Source organism: Petaurus breviceps, unplaced genomic scaffold (genome assembly GCF_028583685.1).
Source record: "Petaurus breviceps papuanus isolate PSGF00001 unplaced genomic scaffold, PetGlider_PUasm1.0 90734, whole genome shotgun sequence".
Taxonomy (NCBI): domain Eukaryota; kingdom Metazoa; phylum Chordata; class Mammalia; order Diprotodontia; family Petauridae; genus Petaurus; species Petaurus breviceps.
This window is the reverse complement of record NW_027187327.1, coordinates 2,877,428-2,896,605: the sequence shown is the minus strand read 5'-3', so window position 1 is coordinate 2,896,605 and position 19,178 is coordinate 2,877,428.

Here is a 19,178-nt window from a genome sequence, read left to right as displayed (position 1 = left end):
ACTGTTATGCAGTGCAAAATGTGCTAAATTTGAAGTCTGAGCATCTGTGATAAAATTCCAACTTCTCCATTTATGAGCTGTGTGCCCTGGGCAAATCATAACCACTTTCTGGTCATGCTTTCTCTTCTCTTCTCTTCTCTTCTCTTCTCTTCTCTTCTCTTCTCTTCTCTTCTCTTCTCTTCTCTTCTCTTCTCTTCTCTTCTCTTCTCTTCTCTTCTCTTCTATTCTTTCTCTTCCCCTCTCTCTTCCCCTCCCCTCCCCTCCCCTCTCCTCTCCTCTCTCCTCTCCTCTCCTCTCCTCTTCATTTCACTTTGCTTTTTGCAGGGGAAGGCAGGGCAATTGGGGTTAAGTGACTTACCCAAAGTCACACAGATAGTAAATGTTAAGTGTTTGAGGCCGGATTTGAACACAGGTCCTCCTGACTCTAGGGCTGGTGTTCTATTCACTGCACCACCTAGCAACCCCAAGGTCCTACTTTTTCATATGTATAATGAGAATGTTATACTAGAGAAATCTTAAAAAGTCCCTTCCAGCTCTGTCTTGTATTCAATGAGCCATGTCTTCCCTGTTTGTGCCTACAACTTGAAAAAAAAACCCACAGATGCTGTTTATAGTCTTAACCTTTATGTATTCCAATACAATGACAAGTAAAAATAACAATTCCTAAAATGTGTCTGTGTTAACAGGTTAATTGACTTAAAAGTCAGCCAAAGTACAATTTGACATAGGAAGATTGACTCCTGAATATCAATTCAATAATATTAGGGAAAAAGAAAACAAAACACTTTTCCTGTATGCTATCATTATAGATTTCAAATATTGATAGAAAGACATAATGCTTTCAATCTATTTTGTAATATTGATTAATTATCAAGAGAAGTGCACACAACCTTTCCCTGGTTTGCTTTAATGGAGTCATTGGGTAAAATATAAAAATTTCAAGGAGATTCAGGATGCTTATCTTCATGACCTGATAAAAAGTGAATGCCTCCTGGTTTTAAAACAAATATACGCACTTCTTTGTAATGTCTTATTTCAACACCAAGTTACTCTTTTTTGCCTCACGTAGGAATATGTACTTTTAAGATGGTGAGCCTCTATTTTTGGCAGGAAATACCACTTATGCAATTACATGTTGACATTTACTCTGAAGCCATGGGCATCTGTTTAACTGGCAATCTTGACAAAGACTGCAACAGCATGGACATTTACAAATATTTAGAAATCATTTTAGAAGAAAAAGAAATATGTTTATTTGGCTAAGATACTAAAGACTGCAGGTGTAATCTAGACTAGCTTTTATTGACTCACTAGAAGTAACCAATGAAAATATATAACTGAGCAAGCCTAATTGAAGTGAAATTAGAATTCCCATAGGTATAGGGTTAGAGATAGGATATAGGAACTATATCTGGAATTTTATTGGCACAGGGATCCCCCAAATAATGACACTCCTACCAATGAAATATTTTTATAACAACAACTATAATTGTCAGGCTAATAGTCGCTATATCAGATGTTTCTAACCTTGTACAGATCGATCACTTGTCAGTAAGATGACATATATATTGATAGATGACATATATAAGATAACATAAAGATATACATTGGTATACTAAATAGAATGTTGGACCTTGAGTCATGAAAATTTTGGTTCAGATCCTACCTCCCTCACTTATGCATATATTCACACAACAGTCACTTAACCCTACCAAGCTAGTTTTGTTATCTGCAAAGTAAGGATAATAATACCTTTAGGACCCCTGTAGCAGGGATTTTATGAGAATAAAATGAAATAAGTTCAGATAGAAGAACCACCTACCCTGATGTGTGCAAACATGCATGCATGTATGCATGTGTGTATATACACAAATACACATACATGAATTTATGCATGTATATAAACACACATGTATTCCAATTACACATATAAATGTACACACACTTATATTATGATCTTGCATACAAAAATGTTATTCAGCTACAAAAAGCAATGATTTTACTCACCCATTCAATGGCCAACATCTTATTAAATAAATCATTTCTATATGTGTGAATGTATACACACATATATACATATACAGATAAGTATGCACATGTGCATATATATACACATCTTAATATTTCTATATATGTGTAGATACATATATATGTACATGTATGTATCTATATATGTACATCCCAATTCCTTTATATAGCTGAGTAACATTTTGGGATGTAAGATCCTCTCCTATAGGTTCCCTGAAAGTGTTTTAGTGAAAGATCCTCTAGCAGAAAGGATGATACTGTCTTCATCCTGATTCTACATGTCTTTAATCTCTTCTAGATCTCCATACTTTGAAAAGTTTTTATTTCATATAGCTTGAAGACCATAAATATTTGGCATGGCAACATCTGTTAAATATATTATTAGTAGATTATACCTCTTCAAATACTTAATGCTGTAAAATATGAGAGAAATCTCATACTTACCTGTGCCTGACAGTATCTGTCTATCATTGTTCATGTTTTGTGTGAATTTTACTCCTTTAATTAGTATGAGTTTTGCTTGGTTGACAGGGATAGTTCTTGAGCACCCTCCATACCTGTAGATTTACCTGCTGCTCTGGCTCTTTATTACCTCTAGATGCATTTCCTCATTTTATATTGAGGGATCATGCCACTACAGATAATTTTGTCCTTATTATTGAGACAATCTAAAATCTTTGCAGATAGGTAGAAATCCTTCAGTGCATTCACTATACCATCAATTTTGGTACAAATGAATATAGACATATACAAATGAAAGTGTATCCACAAAGTTTTTAACTCTTGAAACATTAAAGTGGAAATCCACAGTATTAAAGCTGCTTGTGAAAGCAAGTGAAGCCAGAATTAACAGAAGAACAAAAACCTTCTTTCAAGAGAAAGAGGGTCCCAGTGGGATACAAAGCACAGATTTGGTGTGAGTAAAAGAATGGAAAGAAGGTAAAAATAAGAAGTTGACCATAGGGTAGAACTTTACAATTCAGCACCTTGGAGAGATACGTTTATGCAAATTATTGTGAACTTTAATTATTGTGAGTTTTGACTCTGCTGGACTGTGAATGAAGTGAAGTGTAGATCATGATCTTTGGAACCGGGGAATTATATAAATATTTGAGAAATCAGCAATAAGAAATTGAAGTATCTGTGGGTGATAGCAAGTTATGTATGGGAAGGAAAGGGAGACAGAGAAAAATGTAAAAGCCATTGAGATAGTGGAGAGAGTAGTCTGTAGGTTGCTAGATATATCAGTAAGGATGTTTAAAGGGCAATATGTAATACACATTTCTTGGACTTAAAAAAAAGAAGCTTATTTAAGTGTAAAAATAGAGGCCTGATTTGGAAACTGCAGTGAGAAATGAGTATATCTATTCTTTCACTTTGTCACTCCCTGTGAGTAAGGGGAAGCACAGAGAGTCACCTCCAGTGGAGAAGGTTGTAGAGACTATGGAGCCCTCAGAGGAAAAGCAGGTTGAAGCAAAAAGCAGGAAGAAGGAAAAATTCAAAGATATGCAGAAGTGCTTTGAGAACACAGCAGAAGTCCCCTAAAGGATCAAAACAAAAAGAATAAAAGCTATGTGGGAAAAAAGCATAACAGTATTTTTGTTTGTAGTAGGAAATAAGTAGAAATTAAGATCAGGGGCATCAGTTTCGAACTGATGAAAAAATTATGGGTTATAAAGGCACTAGAATACTATTATACCACAAGAAATAGTGAAGAAGATAATTTCTGTGACATTTGGGGAAATTTTTATGAACTTATATAGAATGAGTTAAAAAGAATAAGGAGGAGAATTTATGCAATAACCAGCCTGTGGGGGAAAAAACCCAAATAGTAAAGATATAATAATTTCGAAGAAATAAAGGAGGAACAATGATGAAAACTGCTGCTCGCTCTTTAACAGAGGGGTAATAGACTCAGTGGGCAGAATGAGGCACATTTTTTGACATGGATAATGTGGGAAACTGCGTGATCATGCATATTTATCACTAAGTAATTACTTATGTTTAAATTTTTTTTCAATGGTAGGGGGAGGAATTTTTTTTGTTAATAAGAAATAGAATTAAATTTTTTAAAAAAAATTAATAGGTCAAAGATTCTAGAGGCCATAGTAGAATAAATAAATGAATGCATGAATGAAAATGCATTTATTAGGCATTTGCTATGTAAAAAGCATGATGCTAAGTGCTAGGTGTGATCTCAAGGAGCTGACATTCCAAAGGAGAAAGTAACACATATAGAAGGTTTCTACAGAAAGTTGAATGGAAAGGTCCCATGGTTCTTAGGGTATAATGACAAAGAAGATGGTAATGCTTTTTCTTTAATATTTTCATTGAAAAATATATATTTCTGATATTGAACCATTAGACAGTGCCATGTACTTTGGTGATAAGCACCTTCTTTTTGGCATCTTCAGTAGCTGTGGCTACAGCACCCACAGAAGTAATTGATATGCAGCAAGTCTAAATATGGAGACTGGGATTCTTTAGTTCATAAAAAATTCCAAGTTTCCTCTGAAAGCATGCCTTTAATTCTTTCTTACAGCAGCATTTCATTGTGTTCACATACCATAATTTGGTTAACTATTCCCCAACTTATGGGTACCCCATCAACAGTCAGTCAGTGAGCATTTATTAATAATTTGCTATCTGCCAGTTGTTATACTAATAGTGATCTGGGAACACAAAGAAAAGAAAAAGATGGCCCTGCCCTCAAGGGCAGGCAACAGAATTAAGAAGGATTGAGAAAGGCTTCCTATAAAAAGTTGGAATTTGTCTGGAACTTGAAGGAAGCCAGAAAACCTCTGAAGTGCAGATGAAAAAGAAGAGTGTTCCAGATATGGGAGATGGAGAAAATGCCCACATCCTAAAGAAAGGATATCTTGTTCATGGAATAGCAAGAAAGATAATACCACTGGATAAAAGGGTAAATGGGGAGGTGTAAAGTATAAGAAGACTATAACAATGGTGGATGGGGGGTAACAAGTTTTGATGGACTCTGAGCACCAGAAGATTTTGTATTTGATCCTGAAGGTAACAGGAATCAACTGAAGCTTATAGATATGGGAGTGAAATTGTCAGATTGGACTTCAACTTCCGATGTTTTGGTACTACAAAAAGAGCACCTATGCATATTTTTGTATATATGGCTGGTTTTTACTCAGTTTTTAAATCTCTTTGGGGAATTCTAGTCCTTGTAATTGTATTACTGGGTCAAAGGCTACGGAGAGTTAAATAACTTTTGTGGGAATTGTTCCACTATGCTTTACTCACATTTCTCTTTATGATAATTTAAGGTCTGTTAAATTAAATAATCAAGTTTATTAGAATCATAAATCAAATAAGAAAGTTCTTAAATGTACCTTAAGGGCTTTTCAGAGTTTTTAGTGAAGTACCTTTCAACGTCTTGTGTAATTAAAAGGAAACTTGAAGGTCATTTAATCTCCCCCCTTGTCCAAATTTCTCCTCTGTTTATGATAACATGATATAATAATTTCAAAGCCTGCGGACTGGATATGGAATCAAAAGAATCACAATGGAATCCTAGTTCTAAAAGTTACTAGATCTATGTTCTTGGGTAAAGGCATTTACCCTCTTTTGGGTTCATTGAAAGCACTGGGTTATTTCCCAAATTTAGTCAAGTGCCTATGAAAAGTAAAGAAATGAAAACAAATATCACTTCTTCTCAATTAACTGAGTTGACTAGATATTTTTTTTCATCAGCTAGATCACTTATTCATGTACCTGGAAATCTTGAAAATCATATATTAGAGAAGACTATACTTTAGAAATGAGTTTGTGCTTATTAAAGATGATATGGGACAGAAATAAAGGACAAAATTAAAAAGATAAGAATAGTCAGTGAATTATATATGGAAATAATAATGTGACTTTTAATTTAAAAGTTTCAATTAGATCAGATAATACTTTATATAAAATTTTGTAATGCTAAGCAGTAAGAAGTCACATCTAACCTTTGTTCAAAAGAGAATAAATGTATGATCCTGATTTTCTTGTGAGCTTTGTAATTAAGTGGCAAGTGCTGTCACAAAGAAAGTATTAAAAAAATGTTTTGTGTAATGATATGATGAGAATATGCTTACAATCTTCTTTTTAAAAATATATTTATTTACTTTTTACAACATTCAATTCCACAAGCTTTTGAGTTCCAAATTTTCTCCTCCTCTCTCTGTCTCCCTACCCTCTTTCATGGCGGCATGCAAACTGATATAGGTTTTACAAATACCTTCACATTAAACATTACTCAAATTGTAGAGAAGGATTATAACCAATGGAATGAACAGTGAGAAAGAAGAAACAAAACAAAACAAAAAAAGAGAGAGAGAGCAAGTAGTTTGCTTCAATCTGCATTAAGACTCTGTAATTCTTTCTCTGTATGTGGATAGCCCTTTCCATCATGAGTTTTTTGGAATGTCTTACAGCCTTGCATTGCTGAGAGGAGCTCAGTCTATCAAACTTAGTCATCACAGATTTGATGTATTTGTAATTGTGTACAATGTTCTCCTGCTTCTGCTTCCCTCACTGAGCATCAGTTTATATAAATCTCTTCAGGTTATTATGAAGTCTGTCTGCTCCTCATTTATTATAACACAATAGTATTCCATTATATTAATATACCACAACTTCTTTAGCCATTCCCCAATTGATGGGCATCCCATTGATTTCCAATTCTTTGCCAACCCAAAAAGAGATGCTATAAATATCTTAGTACATACAGGTCCTTTTCCCACTTGTATCATCTCTTTGGGATAGAGCCCTGGAAGTGCTATTGCTGGATCAAAAGGCATGGATATTTTTATAGCCCTTTGGGCATAGTAGCAAATTGCTCTCCAAAATAGTTGGATCATTTCACAACTCTGCCAGCAATGTATTAGTGTTCCAATTTTCCCACATCTTTTCCAGCATTTTTTTTCCTTTTTTGCCAATCTGACAGGTAAGATGTGGTACCTCAGAGTTGTTCTGATTTGCATTTCTCTAATCAATAGTGGTTTAGAGCATTTTTTCATATGATTATAGATATCTTTTATTTCTTCCTCTGAAAACTGTCTGTTCATATCTTTTGACCATTTATCAATTGGGGAATGACTTGTACTCTTATATATTAGACTCAGTTCTCTGTTTATTTTAGAAATGAAGCCTTTATCTCAGACACTGGTTGTAAAAATTCCCAATTTTCCACTTCCCTTATAATCTTGGTTACATTGGCTTTGTTTTTACAAAATCTTTTCAATTTAATGTAATCAAACTTATCCATTTTACATTTCATAATGCTCCCTATCTCTTATTTGGTCTTACATTTTTCCCTTCTTTGTAAATCTGACGGGAAAACTATTCCTTGCTCTCCCAGATTGCTTACAGTATCAACCTTTATATCTAGATAATGAACCCATTTTGACCTTATTTTGTATACAGTGAAAGATGTTGGTTTATGCCTAGTTTATATAATACTCTTATGTAATGCTCTTCTCCAGTTTTCCAGCATATTTTTGTCAAATAATGAGTTCTTATCCCAGAAACTGGAGTCTTTGGGTTTATCAAAGAGTAGATTACTATAGTCACAGACTACTGTGTCTTTTGTACCTAATCCAGTACACTCACACATTACACTATTCCTCAGCCAGCACCAAGTAGTTAGATGACTGCTGCTTTATAAAACAGATTAATATCTGGTATGGCTAGGTCATCTTCCTTAGCATTTCTTTTTCACTAATCCCCTTGATATTCTGGACCTTTTGTTCTTCCAGATGAATTTTGTTACTATATTTTCTAGCTGTATAAAATACTTTTCTTGTAGATTGATTGGCATAGCACTAAATAGGTAAATTAACTTAGTTAAAATTGTCAATTTTATTATATTAGCTCTACCTAACCACAAGCAACTGATGTTTTCCCAGTTATTTAGATCTAACTTTATTTCCATGAAAAGTGTTATGTAATTGTATGGCTATAGTTCCTGGGTTTATTTTGGCAGGTAGATTCCCAAATATTTTATAATGTCTACAGTAACTTTAAATGGAACTTCTCTTTCTATTTCTTGCAGTTATGCTTTGTTAGAAATATATATATATATATATATATATATATATATATATATATATATACACACACATATATATGTAGGAAAGTCAAGGATTTATGTGAGTTTATTTTACATCCTGAAACTTTGTTAAATTTAATTATTATGCCAAGTAGTATTTTTACTTGATTCTCTAAGTATATAATTGTATCATCTGCAAAGAATGATAGCTTTTTCTCTTCTTTGCTTAATCTAATTCCTTCATTTTTTCCCTCTTATTGCTACAGCTAACATTTCTAGTACCAAATTGAATAACCAGAGTGATGGTGGACATCCTTGCTTCATCCCCAATCTTACTGGAAATGCTTCTAGCTTATCCCCATTACATATAATACTTGCTGATGGTTTTAGATAGAAATTACTTGGTATTTTAAAGAAGATTCCATTTATTGCTATATTTTCTAGTGTTTTTAATAAAAATGGGTGTTGTATTTTGTCAAAAAATTTTTTCTGCATCTATTGAGATAATCATATTTTTTGCTTTTTATTGTTTTGCTTTTTTTTTGGAGGGGGGGAAGGTAGGGTTAAGTGACTTGCCCAAGGTCACATGGCTAGTTTTGTGGTAAGTGTCTGAGGCCCAATTTGAACTCAGGTCCTCCTGAGTCCAGGGCCAGTGCTCTATTCACTGCACCATACACTCACCCCAGATAATCATATATATTTGCCTTTTGGAGGGCAATTGGGGTTAAGTAACTTTCTCAAGGTTACCCGGCTAGTTTGTGTGTGTGTGTGTGTGTGTGTGTGTGTGTGTGTGTGTGTGTGTGTTAAGTTTCTGAGGCTGGAACTGAACTTGGGTCCTCCTGACTCTGGGGCCAGCACTTTACTCACTGCACCACCTAACCACCCCAATCATATATTTTCTACTAGTTTTGTTATTGATATGATTGATTATATTGATAGTTTTCCTAATATTGAACCATCCTTGTAGTCCTGGGTGTAAATCCTACCTAATCAAAGTGTGTTATTCTTGTGATAAGTTGCTGTAAATTTTTAAATATATTTTATTTAAAATGTTTGCATCTATATTCATGAGGAAAAATGTTTTATAAGTTTCTTTCTCTGTTTTGGTTCTTCCCAATTTAGGTATCAGTACCACATTTGCATCATAAATGAATTTAGTGGAACTCCTTCTTCTCCAATTTTCCCAAAATAGTCTATGAAGTATTGTAATTAATTGTTCATTCAATATTTGATAGAATTATCTTGAAAATCCATCTGGCTTTGGAGATTTTTTCCTAGGGAGGTCACTGATGTCTTGTTCAATTTATTTTTTCTGAGATGGGGCTATTTAAATATTTTACTCCTTTTCAGTTAATCTGGGTAATTTATATCTTTGTAAATATTCATCCATTTCACAGATTGTCAAATTTATGGGCATACAATTGGACAAAATCATTCCTAATTATTGTTTTAATTTCCTCTTCATTGGAGGTAAATTCACCCTTTTCATTTTTGGTACTGATAATTTGGTTTTATTCTGTCTTTTTTAAAATCAAATTGACTAAAAGTTTATCAATTTTATTGCTTTTTTTCATTAAACCAGTCCTGAGTTTTATTTATGAGTTCATTTTCTTAATTTCAATTTTACTAACCTCTCCTTTGCTTTTCAGTATTTTTAATTTAGTACTTAATTGAGGATTTTCAATTTTCCTTTTTCTGTCTTTTTCAGTTGCATGCCCAATTCATTGATCTCTCTTTTCTCTATTTTATTCATGTAAGCATTCAGAGATATAAAACTTCCTCTAAGACCATTTTCACTGCATCCCATAAGTTTTGGTAATTTGTCTCATTATTGTAATTCTCTTGAATGAAGTTATTGATTGTTTCTATGATTTATTGTTTGATATTCTCTAGGATTAGATTATTTAGTTTCCAACTAGATTTTAGTCTATCTTTCCATGGCCCTTCATTACTTATAATTTTTATTGCATCAATGCTGGATGTATTGATATTTCTGCCTTTCTGCAATGATTGTGAGGTTTTTATGCCCTAGTACATGGTCAATTTTTGTGTATGTGTCATGTACCATTGAGAAGAAGGAATATTCCTTTTAATCTTGTTTGATCCTGACTGTAGTTCTCTGATATTTGAATTGTTTCTTTTTGACTGCTTGCAGCATTTTCTCCTTGACCTGATAATTCTGGTATTTGGCTACAATATTCCTTGGAGTTTTCAATTTAGGATCTGCCAGGAGGTTTTTGGTGGGTTCTTTTGATAATTATTTAATCTTCTGCTTCTAGGACCTCATGGCAGTTTTCCTTGGTGATTTCTTGGAAGATATTGTTCAGACTCTTTTTTTCATCGTGGCTTTCTGGTAGACCAATAATTCTTAGAGTATCTCTTCTAGATCTGTTTTCCAGGTCAATTTCTTTTCCAATGAGATGTTTTAGACTTTCTCCTATTTTTTTCATTCTTTAGATTTTTTTTGACTGATTCTTGATGCCTCATAGAATCATTAGCTTCAATTTCTGTAATTTTAATTTTTAACAAATTGTTTTCCTCAGTTAATTTTTGAACCTTCTTTTCCATTTCTTCAATTTTTATTTTTAAGGAATCATTTTTTTTCCAGTTAGATTTTGAACCTCCTTTCTCATTTGCCAAATTTTTCTTTTTAAGGAGTTGTTTTTTTCAGTGAATCTTTTTTTCCATTTTTCCAAATGTATTTTTAAAATAATTGGTCAATTTATCTTCTACCTCTCTAATTTGGCTCTTATAATCCTTCTTGCGCTCTTCCAAGAATGTTTTTTGGGCTTAAGACCAGTTAATATTCCCTTTTGAGGTTTCAGATGTGTGTATAGGGTCAAGGCTGTCCTCTTCTGAATTTGGTTCTTCTTGCTCTCTATTATAGAATTCTATAGTGTTTGTTTTAACAATTTGCTTTTTCTCATTGTGATTGTCTACTTACTGACTTTTAAAGTGGATATCTGCTTTTTTGGTATAGAGTTCTCTGACCCATGATTCTTATATTGGGAGGTAGACCTGGTTGGCTTTATGTCCTGTGCCCTCTGAGTACCTAGACTGATACCAAGGCCAGGACTTTTGTCATTTCTTCCTAGTTACACTGAAGTTCACAGCTTAAGATGTGGGGATGGGTCATCTGTCCACCTCCAGTGTCTGCCTCCATGTCCCTGGGCTAGAGCTCTGGTAGGCTCGGTCACTAGTGTTAGGGGCCACACTGGTGTCTGTAGTTTCCCTGGTTGTGTGAAAGTTCACCTGGGGTTCTTGTGTCAGTGCTTGCTGGCTCCAACCCCCTGGGGATAAGGATCTCCCCCTGGTCATCTGAGATGGGGCTTCTTGGAACACCTCCTGTCCTGCACTTTAGCCTCAGCATAGCCACACCCTTCTTCCAGATCTCCCAAGTCTTTAGCTGATTCCACTATTTCAAGATTTTACTCTGGGTCAATATTCTCTAGGTTTTTCAAAGTCAAAAAAAGGAGGGGGATGGGAGCACCTAAGGTTTACTCTGCCACCTTGCCTCCCATAAAGTCAGGTAGGTGATTTTTAAACATCCAGATTGGGTACTGATAGTCCCAGGATTAGATGCTGCCACTGTCACAGGCCCTGTCCTTGTCTCTTACCCAGCTCTCACAGACCCCCATCCACCAGTGAGAGGCTACAGCCTTCTAAAGTGATGGCTTTGAAGAGAATGGAACGTATGTTGATATGTAGATTAGTATTTTGTTCATATTAATCAAATCCTTCAAAACTTAAGGAATTTATTTTATTATTGATACTGGTATTTCATTCTTTACTTTGGATTGCAACCCTTCTGAATCCTCTCATTCTCTGCAATTTTTGTCCATAGTCTCTGACAGATTCTCCAAGGATATTTTTAGATCTTTTTACATTTATGTCGGTATCAGTGTAGCACTAAAGCTCTCCAGTTTTTGTCCCCTGTTATGTTGCTTGTAAACCCTACCTATTATCTTAATTATGACATTCTTGCATGTGGGTCTGGGAATTTGATTGCATTCTATTTACACCCATTTTGAATCTCTTTATTAATCTTTTGATCACTGAATACCTTCTTTCTTTATTGTGGTATTCCAAGGTGAACTTTTGGCCAGAAAGAAGTTAAGAAACATTAGGAAAAACACTTCACATATACTATTTTCTTTTTCTTATGGAATAACTCATTGTCAATCTTCAATCAATATGTTTTATTAACATAGTGTAATGGGAATGTAAATTTTAAAGATCTTCCCTGCCCCTAGATTAAAGTGCACCTGGAGCCCTGGGTGGGAGGCTTGTTTTTCAGGTGATACTTTTTGATTGGCTAGTGGGTCCAAAAGGTTGTTACATTCTCTGAGCCAGGAGAAGGCTATATAAGCCCTGATGTGTAGCTTTGTTTTTGGGGCTCACTTTGAGAAGTGTTCTGTGATTTCATCTGGATTCTGGGAAACTGTTGTCCAGAGCCCCCCAGCTTTGAAAAACCCAGATGTTGATTTGATCCAAGAACCTGTGTGAGCAGCCACCCTAGGGATGCCGGGTTGCTTGCTGCTACAAAATGGCATCACAAACAGGATTTGCAGAGTAAAAGGAAAGTATGAGGGCTGGGATAATTTTTTGTTTTCCAGTTGTGGTAGCTGTGACTCTATGGAGCCATGGACCAGGAGAGAAGAATGGCCTGCATGTGGACTTCACTGAGCTGAGAGCAGGAATGGTGAGCTGCCTGCATCAGGACCTGGGCAGAAGCCAGGAGGGGCTGCCACCTGCGGGAGGAGAAGGAACCCAGCAGTTCAGAATTCAGCCACAGGAAAAGATAAGAGCTGAGTAGCAAAGCAGGGGCACTGAATGTGTTTCCTTGCTGCATCCTACAGTTTGGGACCCAGGGGGAGGATGGACTTGTGGCTATGGTGGGTGGCATGAAGTTCCTTGGATCCCCAAGGACCCCACCTTGTTGGTTTTGTTGCCCAGCCCCCTCTCTGTACTTGGAAGCACGGGCTGGAGCTGTGTGAGGGGAAGGACACCCCCCCCCCTTCTCCCAAGAGAACTTTATTTGGACTCTTGTTTTGAATTGAGGTGATAATGCAAAATAGTTTGTGTTTGTTTAAGGCCCAGTGGCCACTTTGGTAACTTTAGTTCTGTATCTTGAAAATGTGACCTAAGAGATGTTTAGTGCTAATTCAAAAGTAAATTGTCTATGCTATTGGGCATGAAAGATCTTGGGACCGAATGTAATGGGAATGTAAATTTTAAAGATCTTCCCTGCCCCTAGGCTAAAGTGTACCTGGAGCCCAGGGTGGGAGGATTGTTTTTCAGTTGATACTTTTTGATTGGCCAGTGGGTCCAAAAGGTTGTTACATTCTCTGAGCCAGGAGAAGGCTATATAAGCCCTGATGTGTAGCTTTGTTTTGGGGGCTCACTTTGAGAAGTGTTCTGTGATTTCATCTGGATTCTGGGAAGCCGTTGTCCAGAGGCCCCTGGCTTTGAAAAACCCAGATGTTGATTTGATCCAAGAACCTGTGTGAGCAGCCACCCTAGGGACGCCGGGGTGCTTGCTGCTACACATAGACATTAAAAAAATCATTTTGGGGTGGCCAGGTAGCACAGTGAGTAAGAGCACCAGCTCCAGTGTCAGGATGACCTGGGAATCAAATCCGGGCTCAGATACTAAGCATCACACCGAGAAATAACTGGCCGAGTAAACTTGAGCAAGTTACTTAACCCCAATTGCTTAAAAAAAATCATTTGGTTTTTCCCTGGTGGGTCCTTCAGGAATCAATTTAGTTACCATGGCTCTCATCAGGAAAATTTGAAAGACTGAGGTTTTTAGCAAAAAGTTATATACATATCAGAACATCTGAAGAACTCCACTATAAGCAATTCCTCTTCCATTTTGGCTCTGAATAAGACATTATCCACAACAAAAGTGAATACTCTTGATGATCATATGTCTCCGGTTTTATGACTCTCCATGTACTCACAGTGTCATCTGTGTGGTTTGAGATTTTGTGTAACAAGGAATACTAACATAATACTTAAAGGCAATGGATTCTGCAAATTGACAAGGAAATTTCTTTCTTTTTTTTTCTTTAAAGCAATTGGGGTTAAGTAACTTGCTTAAGGTTACCTGGCCAGTTATTTCTGGGTGTGGTGCTGAGTATCTGAGCCCAGATTTGATCCAGTTCATCCTGACACTGGAGCTGGTGCTCTTATTTGCTGAGCCACCTGGCCGCCGTGACAAGGAAATTTCAATTGTAGTTGCAAAACTATGAAGATAATTTTCTCCTGTTTCACTGCAGCAAATAATTTAGGAGGAAGTGAAGGTAAAGGCAGGTGTGCATATTAGTAAAGTTTCCTTGCTAAGTTCTTTTAGAAGGCAATACAATTATGGTGGTACTTTTTTCATATTATTAATGAGAAACCCTTGCACTAGACATAGTAATATATTTTATTATACTGTATTAAGCTTTTAGAGAGTATTGGGTCAAAAATTTCAGAAAGCAAAATGGAATATATATCATCGTCATAATAATCAGCTCCTTAAAAAGTAGAATTGGCCTAATGGAAAACAAGGTAAAAAAATTAACTGAAGAAAATAATTCCTTAAAGATTAGAATTGTGCAAATGGAAGCTAATGACTATGAGACAACAAGAATCAGTTAAACAAAACCAAGAGAATGAAAAAAAAAACAGGAGAAAATGTGAAACATGACACTGGAAGAACAACTGACTTGGAAAATGCATCCATGATCGATAATTTAAGAAATATAAGTCTACCTGAAAGCCATGATCATTTTACATTCTCTCCTACTTTGTTACTTTTAAATCACAAAGCCCTATTCTTAATGCACATTCACAAGTAGGAACCAATTTAATTTTCACTATTAACGCCATTACTTCTGCTCTCCTTGAAGGTTCTAAGCCTGTACAAAGTATACCTAAAGACAGTGTTATCATGGGAACTGTTTAACTGTTTCTGAACAATCAAAAGAACAACAATAACCAGCATTTATAAAATTTTTATTATTTGCCAGGGACTGTCTGTGATAGTAATGGCAATTAAAGATTCCCCTGTATTGGCTTGGTTTTCAAACTGATTGTGTTAAAACCCAGAGCTTGTTAATCCCACCTGTGGGATGGACTTGTTGATGTGAAAAGAGAGTCCTGAACTGGGAGGAGCTGGTGACGTAGATTTGGAGAGACAAGAGAGAGGCAGAAGAACTTGTTGGAAGCAGCACCCACGTGGAGGCAGAAAGAGAGACTGATAAAATTGCTGGGGGCCACTTTAAATTGCCCTGGACTTTTGAGACCTGCCCCCTGAGCTGCCAAGGACTGAGGAGACATGGCTGTTTTGCTGGTACTTTGTCTGTCTGTTTTGATGTTGTTTTGCCAGATTTGTCCATTGGTGAAAGACAGTCCTTTTGTTGAAGAAGTCCTGGAACCTGGCTGTTGGCTAAGAGCTCCTGAGACTGTCCTGCAGACAGAGAGTGAATACTGTCCACTGGTGAAGGACAGTGCTGTTGTTGCAGGGGTCTGGGAACCTTTCTGTTGGTTCAGAAGCCCTGAAAAAGGATTTTCTTGTTGTATGTTTACAGAAATCCTGGGAGAGGGTTTTGCTAATGTTTTCAGGGGTTCTAGGACTGTTCTACAGACAGAGGATGAATTAATGAAGGGACTGTCAATGTATCTTATGGCCTTGCTAAGCCTTGTCTCCCAAGGAACTAAGATTGCTGAGAACTTGCCTTGTGTCAAGATGAAGAAAAGACCTCCATTTGGGTATTAAATGCTGTGCTTAAACTTGATGTAACTCTGGGGTAGATTCAATTGAGATCCAGGGGTGGGGAACTTTTGACCTTTTTGTGTTCTATGGTTGAACAAATGAATGTACTTTACTTATGTTTGGAAACTAATCTCCCTTTGAGAAGAGGGGTTTTGTGATGGACTAAATGAAGGTACAGCCTAGGGGTGGAGAAGTATTTAGAACAGGGACTTTGTAATTGATTGAATGAATGGAAGGTCCTGGGGTGGGGTAGTACTTGGAGATTATTTAATCACACTTAGTAAATGCTGTATTTTGAATGATGTCATGTTTTGATCTTCTCTGTTCTTGGTTTGTCACTGAATAAAATGGAGAGCACCTATGCTGGTATTCTGAACCTTGGGAAGTTGCCTTTCCTTGGCATTATATTACACTGTCCTAAGTGCTTTTACAAATAGCATCTCATTTTATCCTCCTATCATCCCTGAAAGGTAAGTTTTTATTTTTATCATTTTACAGAGGAGGAATAGAGACAATAAAGGTCAAGCTACTTGCCTAAGGTCACACATCTAGTAAGTATCTGTAGCCATGTTTTAAATAATATCTTCTAGACTCCAGGACAAGCACTGTATCCATTATTCCATCTAGCTGAACATAGTTGTAGATTTAACCTATATTATTAATATTTTCTTCACCACTTACTTAAGTTTACAACCAGAGGTTAGCAACTTAAGCCTTTGTCATCTAGTCCACCATTTGTTTTTGTTTTATACAGGATCTAAGAATGACTTTTCACACTTTTTTTTCTCCACTGGTCTAGACAATCAACAGAACAATTAATTAAGCCCTAATGTGTAGCATTTACCTACTTCTGGGATATGCATGTTTGAACTGAAAACTTCACAACAAATTTTGTCCTGGTATTAGCTGGTTCTAGCACATTCCTGCATGGTAATCTGCCATTGCATGCAATGCTAAATAAGCCTCAAAGTCAAGGCTCTCCAACTCTGGTAAGCCAGAAACAGAAAGCCATAAAGATTCAGGAGAGACAGAGACCAATCATTGTGGTTTAGGTGATATGGCTAAACTAGATTTAAGTGTTTTGGAAGAAATGAAGTTTTATTAGGTTAAAGGTCCTAAAGGATGTTTGGCTGAGTTATAGAGGATAAGGAGTGTTTCAGAATTTGCTACCATCATGTTTCTTTTTTTTTTGTCTTTTGGAGGGCAATTGGGGTTAAGTAACTTGCCCAAGGTTACACGGCTAGTATTTTTGTGTGGGTGTTAAGTGTCTCAGGCCGGAACCGAACTAGGGTCCTCTCGACTCCAGGGCCAGTGCTTTACTCACTGCACCACCTAGCTGCCCTACCAGCATGTTTCACATGCACTGATAATAATGTTGATTAATATTAATAAAGACAAAGGCCAGAATAGTATATTTGATGTGTTTTATACTCTAGGTTTACAGAAAGCTTTTCTTAGTAAAGGAGTTAAACATAGTTGGATGTTCCTAGGGTTGTTCCCTCCCACCACTAAGCTTGTGTGTTCCTAGACAAGGAAGTCAGTATGGCTTCTCAGCATCAGATATTGTTAGTGTTGTTACATGTACAGGTATAGCTTGAAGCATTGACAAACTTATGTCTATCATAATGGGTGGTGGTAGAAAAGGCCAGGCCAAGGAAGATAAGGATCAAGGGTCCATATAGATTTACAAGTTCAGGTAAAAGCTGGAAGCAAGAAAATAGAATAAATCCTAGAGAAAATCAGATGGTCATGTGAGAATGGAAGTAGGTATCCTTAAGATAAAGGACATATGGGATGCAAATGCTATTATCAAAGTCCCAAGGTAAAGTCAAAACCCAAAGTGTTCATCCAAGTTAGGGTGGACCTGACACTTAATCCTGGCTTAAACTAGAAGTAATTATCACAAGTCTGGACAGACAACATTTAGATGACCCAAAATCAAGTGTTAAGAACCTGGTAATAAAATTGCTGTGGGCAATCTGGCCCCTTTGGATATTGCTTACAGAGGATAATTAATTATAAATAATAAATAATGATAAATTAATGATAAATAATGATAAACAATGAAACTAGGGAACAAAGTCAGAACCCACCTGAAAATATGACACAAAGGTCAGAGTAGGACTAGCAGTGTCTCAGGTTCTGAGGTACTGCCATAGAGATCCTCATATTCTCTCTACCTAAGAGTAAGAATGGTTCCAGAGTTTAGATTGAAACTGCAAACAGATGTAAATTATTTTAACTAGACTTCTTGACCAAGGTCAAAAGACTTTGGGAGGAAAGAAGAAGGGAGAACATTACACCATTCATTTTCTCTATGTACTGCCTCAGTGACTTTTTTTATTCATAGCTTCAATATTGTTCATTTTAAATCCTGTTTGCCAGTCTGAAAGATTTGCATATCTACCTACAATTAGGAAATCTTGTTTTTAAACAGTGGCATAGATAGTCCAAAGACTAGGATGATATTGTTTTTGTAAGTTGCATGCTAATCATCCTTCTAATGTCATTTAATTCTGACTTCCTGAATGTCTCTGTGTCTTTTGTCTTTCTATCTATCTCTTTTCCTTTGTCTCTATCTGTGTGTCTGTCTCTAACTAGGCTTCAAAGTTCAAATACAGATACTCTCATCCTCATTCTATTTCCAAATTTTACAAGAAGCTCATGATCAAATTTCTAATCCAATGCCAATTTTCAAGGAATCTGGACATGTTGGAAAATGATATACTAAAGTCCAAAAGTTCTGAAATAAATTTTGAATGTTTTTATCCAACATTTTTATCATAAATGCTCATTTTAGCAACAGTAAAAATCAATGAGCAAAAAATAACAAACAACAGAAATAGTTACTATAATTATTTTTATAAATGTAGGACTTTTTGCTTTTTAAAATCTCTTTGGAACATAGACCTAGTAATACTATTTCTGAGTTAAAGGGTATGCCCAGTTTTATAGCCCTTTGCCTGTAGTTCCAAATTGCTCTCCAGAATGACCAGATTTGTTCACACTTCACCAACAATGCATTAGTGTCCCAGTTTTTCTGCATTCCCCTCCAACATTTGTCATTTTCCTTTTCTGTTTTATTAACCAATCTGGAAGGTGAGGTGTTACATCAGAGTTACTTTAATTTGCATTTCCTAATTCAGAAGGGGGGACCTGTAGCCTTGAGGCCACATGTGGCCCTCTAGGTCCTCAAGTGTGGCTATTTCGACTGAATCCAAATTTTACAGAACAAATTCTTATCCTTTTATTAAGGGGATTTGTTCTGTGAAGTTTGGATTCAATAAAAGGGCTACATTTGAAGACCTAGAGGGCCATATGTGGCCTCAA